The sequence below is a fragment of the Ostrea edulis genome, chromosome 5 (genome assembly GCF_947568905.1).
Source record: "Ostrea edulis chromosome 5, xbOstEdul1.1, whole genome shotgun sequence".
Classification (NCBI taxonomy): Eukaryota; Metazoa; Mollusca; class Bivalvia; order Ostreida; family Ostreidae; genus Ostrea; species Ostrea edulis.
Genome location: NC_079168.1, coordinates 644,147 through 655,858, shown reverse-complemented (window position 1 = coordinate 655,858; position 11,712 = coordinate 644,147). Strand labels below are relative to the sequence as shown.

Genomic DNA, 11,712 nt, shown 5'->3' with positions numbered 1-11,712 from the left:
CGCTGACAAGAAAGGTTCAACAGCACTTAAGAAGATGTCATTTAAGTGTTTTACACACCAATATTATATAGCATGTTTGGCATCGCCCTGAGGTCAGAACCCCTACCCCAGGGATCATGAAATTTACAATTTTGATAGAGGCTTTCCTGCTCTACATCCCTATGCATTGAGTTTTTCTTACACATGTATAGTCGTAAAGAAGATTTTTTGAAAATTGGTCAAATTTGGACAGTTTTTGCCCCGCCCCTAAAGCCACAGGAGTCCAGGAATTCTGAAATTTACAATTTATTTCCCCGTTGTCTTGAAGATGTTAACACACCTAACACGACAGACAACGCATGACAACGGATGTAGACCAATTGCAATAGGTCACCTGAGTTTCATTAAAAATATTAATGCTATATTACATATGCCCTGGCCATTACATGGAACATTTCACATGTAAATCCATTAACAAATCTGACATTCCATGGAACATTTACATGTAATTCCATTAACAAACCTGGCATTTTGAACACCAGTAGAGCTATCCAGGTCCTGCAATATGTCAGAGTCTCAGGAAAATTATCCTCATCAATCAACAGCATGTCTCCAGTAACCGTTACCCTACAATATTTATTTTCACATTAAATATTGGTTAACCACAAACTGATCCTTTACACCATTATATCATGCTTTTAGATCACAAATTTATACTCAAAAGATCGATACAATGATACTGAATGTATCAAAATGAGACCAAACCAGTGCACATGTATGAATACTGAGTCCTAGAAGTTCTATGAAAGCTCTATCTTAAATAGTTCAGGAGATAATGAAGAGGTCAGATTCTTATCAAAAGTAGATTTAGGTCATAAGGTCAAACACTAAATCAAAGTCTTGCCATAAAAATCTATACACAAAATATAAAAGCTTTTTCCTTAAATAGTTTAGAAGATATTAACTAGGCCATTTTTTTGGAAAGTAGGTGGAGGTCAAAAGATCAAATGTGATTGTACCACAAGGTCGTTTTGTCAACAAGAACCTATAAACAAAATATGAAAGCCCTGCCTTGAATACTATTGAAAATATTTGGTAGGTTACATTTCCTTGAAATAAGGTCAAATTTCAAGGTCACAAAGTCAAAGATTATAGTATGAAAAAATAGGTATTGTCATAAAAATTTTAATACAAAATATGTTCAGGAGATATTGAATACGTCAGAATGATCGAACTCCCAGGTTAAGGTCAAACTTCACAAAATAAGGTTTTTCCATAAAGAATCTATATACAAACAAGAGGCCCATGGGCCATATCGCTCACCTGAGTCACCTTGGTCCATATCAGAATACTTTCCATATATATTTGCATGCAAAAACATAGTCCCTATTATGGCGCCAACCTACCCCTGAAGACAATGGTTTTTGCAAACTTGAATCTACACTATGTCAGAAAGCTTTCATGTAAATTTGAACTTCTTTGGCCCATTAGTTCTTGAGAAGACGATTTTTAAAGATTTTTCCTATATATTTGTATGTAAAACTTTGATCCCCCCTTGTGGCCCCATCCTACCGCCATGGGCCATGATCTGAACAAACTTGAATCTGCATTATGTCAAAAATCTTTCATGTAAATATCAGCTTTTCTGGCTCAGTGGTTCTTGAGAAGAATATTTTTAAAGATTTTTCCTATATATTTGTATGTAAAACTTTTATCCCCTATTGTGGCCCCATCCTACCCCAGGCAGCCATGATTTGAACAAACTTAACTCTACACTATGTTAGGAAGCTTTCATGTAAATATCAGCTTTTCTGGCTCAATGGTTCTTGGGAAGAAGATTTTTAAAGATTGTTTGTCCCTATATATTTGTATGTAAAAATTTGATCCCCTATTGTGGCCCCATCTAACCCCCGGGGGCCAGGATTTCAACAAACTTGAATCTGCATTATGTCAGAAAGCTTTCATGTAAATATCAGCTTCTCTGGCTCAGTAGTTCTTGAGAAGATTTTTAAAGATTTTCCCTATATATTTCTATGTAAAACTTTGATCCCCCTTGTGGCCCCATCTGACACCCAGGGACCATGATTTTTACAAACCTTAATCTGCACTATATCAGAAAGCCTTCATATAAATCTCAGCTTTTCTGGCTCAGTGGTTCTTGAGAAGATTTTTAAAGATTTTTCCTATATATTTGTATGTAAAATTTTGATCCCCTATAGTCGCCCCATCCGACCCCCGGGGGCCATGATTTTGACAATTTAGAATCTGCACTATATCAGGAAGCTTTCATATAAATCTCAGCTTCTCTTGCTTAGTGGTTCTTCAGAAGAAATTTTTAAAAGATTTTTCCTATATATTTGTATGTAAAACTTTGATCCCCCCTTGTGACCCCATCCTACCCCCATGGGCCATGATCTGAACAAACTTGAATTGCACTATGTCAAAAATCTTTCATGTAAATATCAGCTTTTCTGGCTCAGTGGTTCTTGAGAAGAATATTTTTAAAGATTTTTCCTATATATTTGTATGTAAAACTTGGATCCCCTATTGTGGCCCCATCCTACCCCAGGGGGCCATGATTTGAACAAACTTAACTCTACACTATGTTAGGAAGCTTTCATGTAAATATCAGCTTTTCTGGCTCAGTGGTTCTTGAGAAGAAGATTTTTGCTATATATTTGTATGTCAAACTTTGATCCCCTATTGTGGCCCCATCCAATCCCCGGGGGCCATGATTTTAACAATTTAGAATCTGCTCTATATCAGAAAGCTTTCATATAAATCTCAGCTTCTCTGGCTCAGTGGTTCTTGAAAAGAAGATTTTTAAAGATTTTTCCTATATATTTGTATGTAAAACTTTGATCCCCCTTGTGGCCCCATCCGACCCCCGGGGGCCATGCTTTTAACAATTTAGAATCTGCACTATATCAGGAAGCTTTCATATAAATCTCAGCTTTTTTGGCTCAGTGGTTCTTGAGAAGAAGATTTTTAAAGATTGGTCCTATATATTTGTATGTAAAACTTGGATCCCCTATTGTGGCCCCATCCAATCCCCGGGGGCCATGATTTGAACAAACTTAACTCTACACTATGTTAGGAAGCTTTCATGTAAATATCAGCTTTTCTGGCTCAGTGGTTCTTGAGAAGAAGATTTTTGCTATATATTTGTATGTCAAACTTTGATCCCCTATTGTGGCCCCATCCGATCCCCGGGGGCCATGATTTTAACAATTTAGAATCTGCTCTATATCAGGAAGCTTTCATATAAATCTCAGCTTCTCTGGCTCAGTGGTTCTTAAAAAGAAGATTTTTAAAGATTTTTCCTATATATCTATATGTCAAACTTTGATCCCCCTTGTGGCCCCATTCGACCTCCGGGGGCCATGATGTTAACAATTTAGAATCTACACTATATCAGGAAGCTTTCATATATTAAATCTCAGCTTTTCTGGCTCAGTGGTTCTTGAGAAGAAGATTTTTTAAAGATTTTTCCTATATATTTGTTTGTAAAAATTTGATCCCCTATTGTGGCCCTATCCGACCCCCGGGGGCCATGATTTTAACAATTTAGAATCTTCACTCTATCAGGAAGCTTTCATATAAATCTCAGCTTCTCTGGCTCAGTGGTTCTTGAAAAGAAGATTTTTAAAGATTTTTCCTATATATTTGTATGTAAAACTTTGATCCCCCTTGTGGCCCCATCCGACCCCCGGGGGCCATGATTTTAACAATTTAGAATCTGCACTATATCAGGAAGCTTTCATATAAATCTCAGCTTTTTTGGCTCAGTGGTTCTTGAGAAGAAGATTTTTAAAGATTGGTCCTATATATTTGTATGTAAAACTTGGATCCAATCTGCACTACCTAATAAAGCTTGTCTATAATTTTCATCGTTTCTGGCCCAGTGGTTCTTGAGAAGAAGATTTTTATAAGATGCCACCAAAATTTCACATATTCTTAATTATCTCCCCTTGAAAAAGGGCATGGCCCTTCATTTGAACAAATCTGAATCCCCTTCACCCTAGGATGCTTTGTGACAAGTTTGGTTGAATTTGGCCCTTGGGTTCTGGAGAAGAAGTCGAAAGTGTGAAAAGTTTACAGACGGACGGACGACGGACAAAATGTAATCAGAAAAGCTCACTTGAAGCTTCGGTTCAGGTGAGCTAAAAATGAAAGCCCCACCTAAAATGGATCCAAATATATTTGATAGATTATGTTTCAAAAGTAGACCAAAATCCTAGTTGAAGGTCACAAGGTCAAAGGTCACGATATAAAATGAACTGTCTTGCCACAGGAAATATACATACAACATATAAAAGCTGTCATGTAAATTTGAACTTGTCTGGCCCAGTGGTTCTTGACAAGAAGATTTTTAAAGATTTTCCCAATATATTTGCATGTAAACTTTGATCCCCTTTTGTGTTCCTAACCTATCCCTGGCCCCTGGGGCCATGATTTTCACAAAACTTGAATCTGCACTATGGCAGAGAGCTTATGTGTACATTTCAGCTCTTCCAGCTTAGTGATTCTTGAGGAGAAGGTTTTTAAATGACACCACCCTATTTTTGCATTTTCGGCATTATCTCTCCTTTGAAGGGGGCACAGCCCTTCATTTGAACAAATGTAAATCCCATTCATCCAAGGATGATTTTTACCAAGTTTGATTGAAATTGGCCCTTTAGTTCTGGAGAAGATTTTAAAATTTGTCAGTGTAATTTCACTATTATCTTCCCTTGGAGAAGGATGTTGCCCCTCATTAGACCAAACTTGAATCCCCATCACCCAAATATTATTTGTTTGAAATTGGCCAAGTTGTTCTGAAGAAAATGAAAATTTGAAAAGTTTACAACGACGCAAATGACAGACAACAGAAAGTTTTAATCAGAAAAGCTAACTTGAGCCTTCAATTTGCCTGTTACTTAGGGGCAAGTATCAAAAGATCGATGTTGGATAAAAAAATTAATTCAAATAGTTAGGGGGAGGGGGGATAAAATAACCCATAAGTTCCTGTCATCCAACATTGATTACACTTTAGTGGAAAGAGAAAAATGACAATTAAGCTATTGTTAAAAACCACATAATAACATTACATTTTAATAAACATCTAATAGTTTTAATGTGCACTTTCAATTGTGAATAAACAGTAGAAAATTACACAGAGTGTTATTTATAATCGTATGTTTATACTTGTTAATCAATTAGTTTCAACATTCTAAAGGGGGGGGGGGGGGTCTTGGTGAAAACTATTTGAATTTAGTTTTTTGTGAAACATTGAACGTTTGATCTCCCCCCTTACTTGTGTGATATGTGATCAAAGGCTATTCAACAAGAGGCTCATGGGCCACATCGCTCACCCGAGTCACCTTGGCCCATGATTTTTACAAACTTTAATCTGTATTATGTCAGAAAACTTTCATGTAAATTTGTACCTATATATTCGCATGTAAAACTTTGATCCCCTATTGTGGCCCTACCCTACTCCTGTGGGTTTTGGTTTGAACAAAATTAAATTTGCACTGTTAGAAAGCTTTGATGTAAATTTCAACTCTTCTAGCCCAGTGATTCTTGAGAAGAACTTTTTAAACGACCCCACCCTATTTTAGCATTTTTGTGATCATTTCCTTTGAAGGGGGCATGGCCCTTCATTTGAACAAACTTAAATGATCTTCACCCAAGGATGCTTTTTCCCCAAGTTTGGTTTGAAATTGGCCAGTGGTTCTGGAGAGGAAGTCGAAAATGTAAAAAGTTTACCGACGGATAGACAGATGACGGACAACAGGCGATCAGAATCAGGTGAGCTAAAACAGTTGAAATAAGCATTTTTTCCTTCTATAAAGTACATGTTCTGAGTGTCCTTGACTTTTCAAAAATGACCTTGAACCAAACGTCCCGTCCCAAGAACTATTGTTGATCAATTTCTGATGAATGGTTTAGGAGACGGGAATCAAAAACTGTTGAAATAAGGAACTTTTATTATCTGAGTGACCTTGGCCTTTCCACAATGACCTTGATAGACTTTGGTCCACAAGTCCTTACCTGAACATTTGTGATCAATTTGATCAATTTCTGATGAAAAAGTTTAGGAGATATGAGGTGGAACAGACATGACAGAGAATGTATTAATGCTCCTCAAATTTTTTGGGGATCATAAAAGTTTACATAAGAAAGGACGAATGGACCACAGATAAGGGGAGATCAAAAAAGCTCACATTAGCTTAGATTTCAAGTGAACTAAAAAGGAAAACAAAATTACCAGCTCCATACAAAAGGCTATCTCCAAAAATGGATCAGATCTGATGGTAAGAGAACTGCTTTCTGCTTCTAAGAAATAGGATCTGCTCCATCAGCAGGGTGTCAACATCTTTTAAGGTCCAGAAAGCTGAAAAACCAAAGTAGCATTGAGTGCTGGAATCACCAGAAATCAGACAGGCAAGTAAAATTGTCTGCAAGTTGAAAATGCTCAGTAAATTTTTGGAAGAAAATTTTGTCAAGCGACTTTGTTCTCTGTTTCATGATAGAATATGAATAAAAACTCTGCAACGCAGGGCATATGCTTCCGTAATGAATTTATACTAGCTTTCCTATGAAGTCCAGTAGTGACCTTGACCTTTTGGACCCCAAAATCAACATATACAAATAATTTCAGATAAATTGTTAGAAACATACTTTATAACCTTAGAGTTTAATCCCAAAGAAGCCTTTAGGCCACATCACTCACCCGAGTCACCTTGCTCTTGGTCAGCTGTTTTGATTTTCAATTTTTTTTTTGTATTTTCAATCATTATTCCTATGAAATATGTTGACACTATTTTGTGGCCCCACCTAGCCCCTAAGTTCACGACATAAAGCAAACTTAAATTCACACAACACAGGAATGTCTCAATACCAATATGACTATTCTGTAAAACGTTCAGGGCATTATATGTATACAAAATGTGAAAGTCCTACCTAAACCGGTCAGTAGATGAAACTCTAATGTCAAGGTCACGAGGTGAAAGACTTTATGGCTATAAAAAAGAATGCAAATATGAGAGCCCCATTGCTCATTATTTAAAAGTTATGAGGAAGGTTAAAATTTCAGACAGACAGGACAAAAACAATTCCACCCCATCCTTAGTCAGGGTCATAAAAAAACCTTGTTTTCACACAACTTGGGGACATTTGCATTTGGATATGATTTAGTGTGGCCCTGCTACTCTTGAAAAGTCTTTGTTTTAATAAATTTTCTGCATATTACCATATAAAACTCTGATTCCATATTCTGCCCCCACCCTACCCCTGGGGTCCTTGTGTTCAACTTCAATTTGAATTAAATGCAGCTACTTGCATACTAATAGCGAGCGCAGTGCTCTGGCTCATACTGCAAGGTCCAATGACTAAAGAGCACAGAATAATCCGAGCTAAATCTGAACCTTTAACTGAGGATCATCCCAGAAGTCCCTTGGGCCACATTTAAAAATATGTTTGTTTCCCCTCTCCCGACCCTAAATTTCAGAGGAAGGTCGGTAGGTAAGTAAAAAGTTTTTTGTTTTTTTTAGCTAGCAGAATTTTATTTATTATGAAATTCCCATAACCATTAACAATGCCCGATACCAAACGTCGTGAATCACATCATCCATGTTTCCTCATCAAACTCGTATAGTCAGTTCTCGCGTAAATTCTGCTTTGATTGCCACGTTTTGCAATTAGGGAAGGTGTCGATATTTTGGACAGTACTTCATGTATTTTGGAAATGCTCATTATCTAACCACTAAACTTAGGCATTGGACTACATGTATACATATTGGTTGATTCGACGAACATTGGGTTTCATCAGAATTTTCTCTGCTATTTATGCCACATACTAACACTTAAATAAAGTTAGGGAGAATGTTGCAACTATGGACAATGGTGTTAGTTTTGGACACATGGTGTTATAAAATTGGTAAACTCGGTTGCTGTCTTTTATTTATGGTTCACTGACATTTTATTCTTTTGTTTTTTGCACATTATCTTAATTTGTATATGATAGTGATTTTGATTATATTTTTAAATGATATCGGTAGATCTAGTTTACCAGAAAACGTTTCAACGGGACTTGATTTTGCCGATCAAACAAAATGGATGATGACATCAACCAATCAGAGCTGAGTTACAAATGTGCATATAATTAGGTGTTTTCCAGTTTGTAAATATAGCATTAGTTCAGAAATAAGTTAAATTCAGAATGCTTCTGATTGACTGTCAAAAATATCGCATCCGTCCGAAATATCAGCACTTTCCCCTACTGAAGAACACAACTTGCACACTGGATGCCCCGAATTCTCTTGTTTCCTCGCTCCTCGTATAGACAACATTTCTCCATCTCGATCTTGCAGATCACTAGTCCGAATTGCGAGCCGAATTCAATGTTAAACTCACTTGTAACTAATCAATAAAACAATCATGATTCTTGTACTTATTAATATCGATTAAAAGAAAATATCAATCCAAAATTCGATATTAAACAGAAACCAACAGTTGTAGTCAACCGAATTTTCACTGCCATTTGAGCAAACGAGTCTCGTGACTCAAAACAAAGCTCGACAGTTTGATAAAATGTTTTCAAGAGACTGTTTATGTGATGAAAGAACCCATAAAATCGATATTAGTAAGTACAAGAAGAATCGTTTTATTGATTAGTTATGAGCTTAAAATTGAATTCGGCTTGTAAGTATTTGAAATCAGCCAGAGAATGCTGCCTCCAGCTGGAGGCGGCGAAATTTCTAGATTTCGGACCAGAACACCTCCTGTATTCGTATTATTATTTTTTTTATTTTGGATCGAAACCAAAGAAGATATAGAAAATTTTTGTCATTATAAAATACTGATCTGCACCAGAAACGACCTTGAAATTTTCTTAAAATTAAAAAAAAAAACTTCACCAGAATGGCGTAATAAAAACTTATGGGTCGGTGTGAATTTTCAGACTCGGTCGGGCGAGGGGAAACAAACAATATTTTTATTTTGGCCTTGTCAAAAATGGCGGAAATCTCGATAAGTCACATTTTGGACTATATGAATTTCTTTGAAAGGATATGTTAAGATTCCTACAGAGACTTTAAGAATTGGGCGATATTCAGAGAGGAATGGTTTTCTGAGGGGCCGATTTGGAGAAGTTTCACTGTATAATTACCCCTTTCAAGTTGACACGCTGCTTCATTTGAACAAACATGAATCCCCTTTTCCCAAGAATGTTTTGTGGCAAGATAAAAATCCCTCCCTGCTCAAAGGCCATAAGCGCCGAGCATAGACCTAAATTTTGCAGCCCTTCGCCGGAATTGATGATGTCTCCATGAGTGAAATTTTGTTGAGGGAGGTGTTAAACGAATCCATACATACAATCGACAGATGACAATAACGAACGGGCAGATCAATAGCAAACGATCACCTGAGTGACTAAGGTGACCTAACAATGCATTCCTGGTGAGTCAGGTACATAGAATATACTGGTAATATAAAGAGAAGATAACGAACAGTGATAATAAATTCCACAAAGTATACAAAATTAAGAGAAGGACAATTTATACTTATAGGTATACAGTATAATCTGTCTAAACCGGCTATGTGTGGTTCCAAAGAAATTGGCCGGTTTGCACAGAGTCCGGAGTGCAGAATGTTGACAAGAATGAGAGTTGCTTCCCTTGTATTCACTATCTATGCATACGTGTGTAATGATTGCTAACGTTTTAATATATCACAAAAGAATTCAAAATGTAAAATATAAATATCAGTGTTTTATTGTCGTGCTCATTTGAAAAAGTTTCAATTTTTATTAAACAGTTTAAAATCTGGGAATTATTCGCGCAATTTTCTGTTGGTAAATTGTCAATTTCGTCTACACCATCGCCGTTATCAAGTGCTACATTATGTACGTTCGTCAAGTTTGTGTTGTGTTCGTTTAAAATTTGTCTTTCCCAGCTTTCATTGTAAATGTATCGCTTTCAACTGTCTCAATTTGAGAAACGGAAACTAATACAATGCCGAGTGATCGACCGGACATTGCGAGTTATGCTAACTAACTGCATATCATCACTGTCTGACTTGCCATAGAGCTCCGAGAAGTCCACGAGGGGAAACCCTGCTTTTAAAAAACATAACGGAATTGTTGCCGATTTTGTTTCATTCCAAGAATGTATCGAATCCATCGATTAATTGAATTTTGTCTTTTAATGTCAGTTCTCGTCTCTGTCGTTAGGGGGAGGGCGCCATTACCTCGAGCGTGGTGCTGTCATAATTGAAAAGTGCACCCCATAAAAATCAGGTTTTATTTTAAACTGATCGCGACTCATCGCCAGTTGCACTCTTTTACTTACCTGTGGCTTCTCTTGAGACACCTTTTGTGTACACCGCGTGTGATCGACTGAATACCGACAGGTTGGTCATCGTGGGGTGGCTGGTTTAAATGCGATAATTAGAGCTAATTACGAGCAGTTGGGACCTTGTGTACACCGAATACAATTATTAATAAAGGATTTGTTAAAGAAATGTTAGGGACTATATTTTATGGCCGGAATTGACAGAGCTCCGGAGTACTCAGAGGCCGGTTTGGACAAATTATACTGTATGTTATAATTGTAAGTAAACTGAGGCAATACATGTGGTTATGTCTTTAACTAGTAACCGTAGCCAAATTCAGAGAATTCAAACAGCATTATAACTCTAAACTTAGATGATTTGAAAGTGTTGCATTGTAATTCATCTAGTCTAAGGGAGATAACTGTAATATCTGCTTTCATGCTCTCTACAGTCTGAACTTATGAGAAAATTGAATACTTCTCTTGAATCTTCTTTGGAAAATTCCCATGGATTACTACATCTCAGCAAGATCACAGTTATATTTATTAAAGCGTTCAGCCTCTACCAGCACTCCAGCAGGTAATGATGGGCTGAGGAAGTCATATATCCAGCATCAACCACTGTCTCTACAAATATCCAGCAATATGTTATGAATTAAACTTCAGAATGTAAATGAGGCTGATATGAGTCACAAATACTGCCAGCTAGTGAACGTCAAGACCATCAGGAAAAATGAGTCTCCACGTGCCACCCTTGTTTAGAGCAATAGGTAACCACTGACCTGGACAGTGCTGCTGGTCAAGCGGCAGATTCCATCTACCAGGGCGGGCTTCTGGAAAAAAAACCATTGACACCTGTCACTAGTCCAAGAGGATAAAAATGAGTTCAACAAGAGGCCCAGGGCCACATCGCTCACCTGAGTCACCTTGGCTCACATTTAAAGATTTTCCCTATATATTTGTATGCAAAACTTGTGACCCCATCCTACCCCTGCGGCTATGATTTGATCAAACTGAAATCTGAAATATGTCAGAAAGCTTTCAGGTAAATATCAGCTTTTTTGGCTCAGTGGTCCTTGAGAAGATTTTTAAAGATTTTTCTATATATTGGCATTTAAAAATTTGATCCCCTATTGTAGCCCCATCCAACCCCCGGGGGCCTTGATTTTAACTAACTTGAATCTGTATTATATCAGGAAGCTTTGAAGTACATCTCAGCTTTTCTGGCTCAGTGGTTCTTGAGAGGAAGATTTTGAAAGATTTATCCTATATATTTGTATGTAAAACTTTGACCCCCTATTGTGGCCCCATCCAACCACCGGGGGGCCATGCTTTGAACAAACTTGAATCTGCATTATGTCAGGAAGCTTTCATGTCAATCTCAGCTTTTCTGGACCAGTGGTTCTTGAGAAAAAAT

General features: G+C 37.1%; 1 long non-coding RNA gene across 1 annotated transcript; it reads right to left on the bottom strand.

Moving 5' to 3' along the window:
• Nucleotides 1-509: 509 nt before the first annotated feature.
• Nucleotides 510-8,966, bottom strand: LOC130055185 (uncharacterized). Its single transcript, XR_008803470.1, has 3 exons — nt 6,928-8,966; nt 6,233-6,358; nt 510-606 (listed from the first exon to the last, which is right to left on the bottom strand). It is a non-coding gene; the product is annotated as an uncharacterized LOC130055185 (long non-coding RNA).
• Between the last annotated feature and the right edge of the window lie 2,746 nt (nt 8,967-11,712).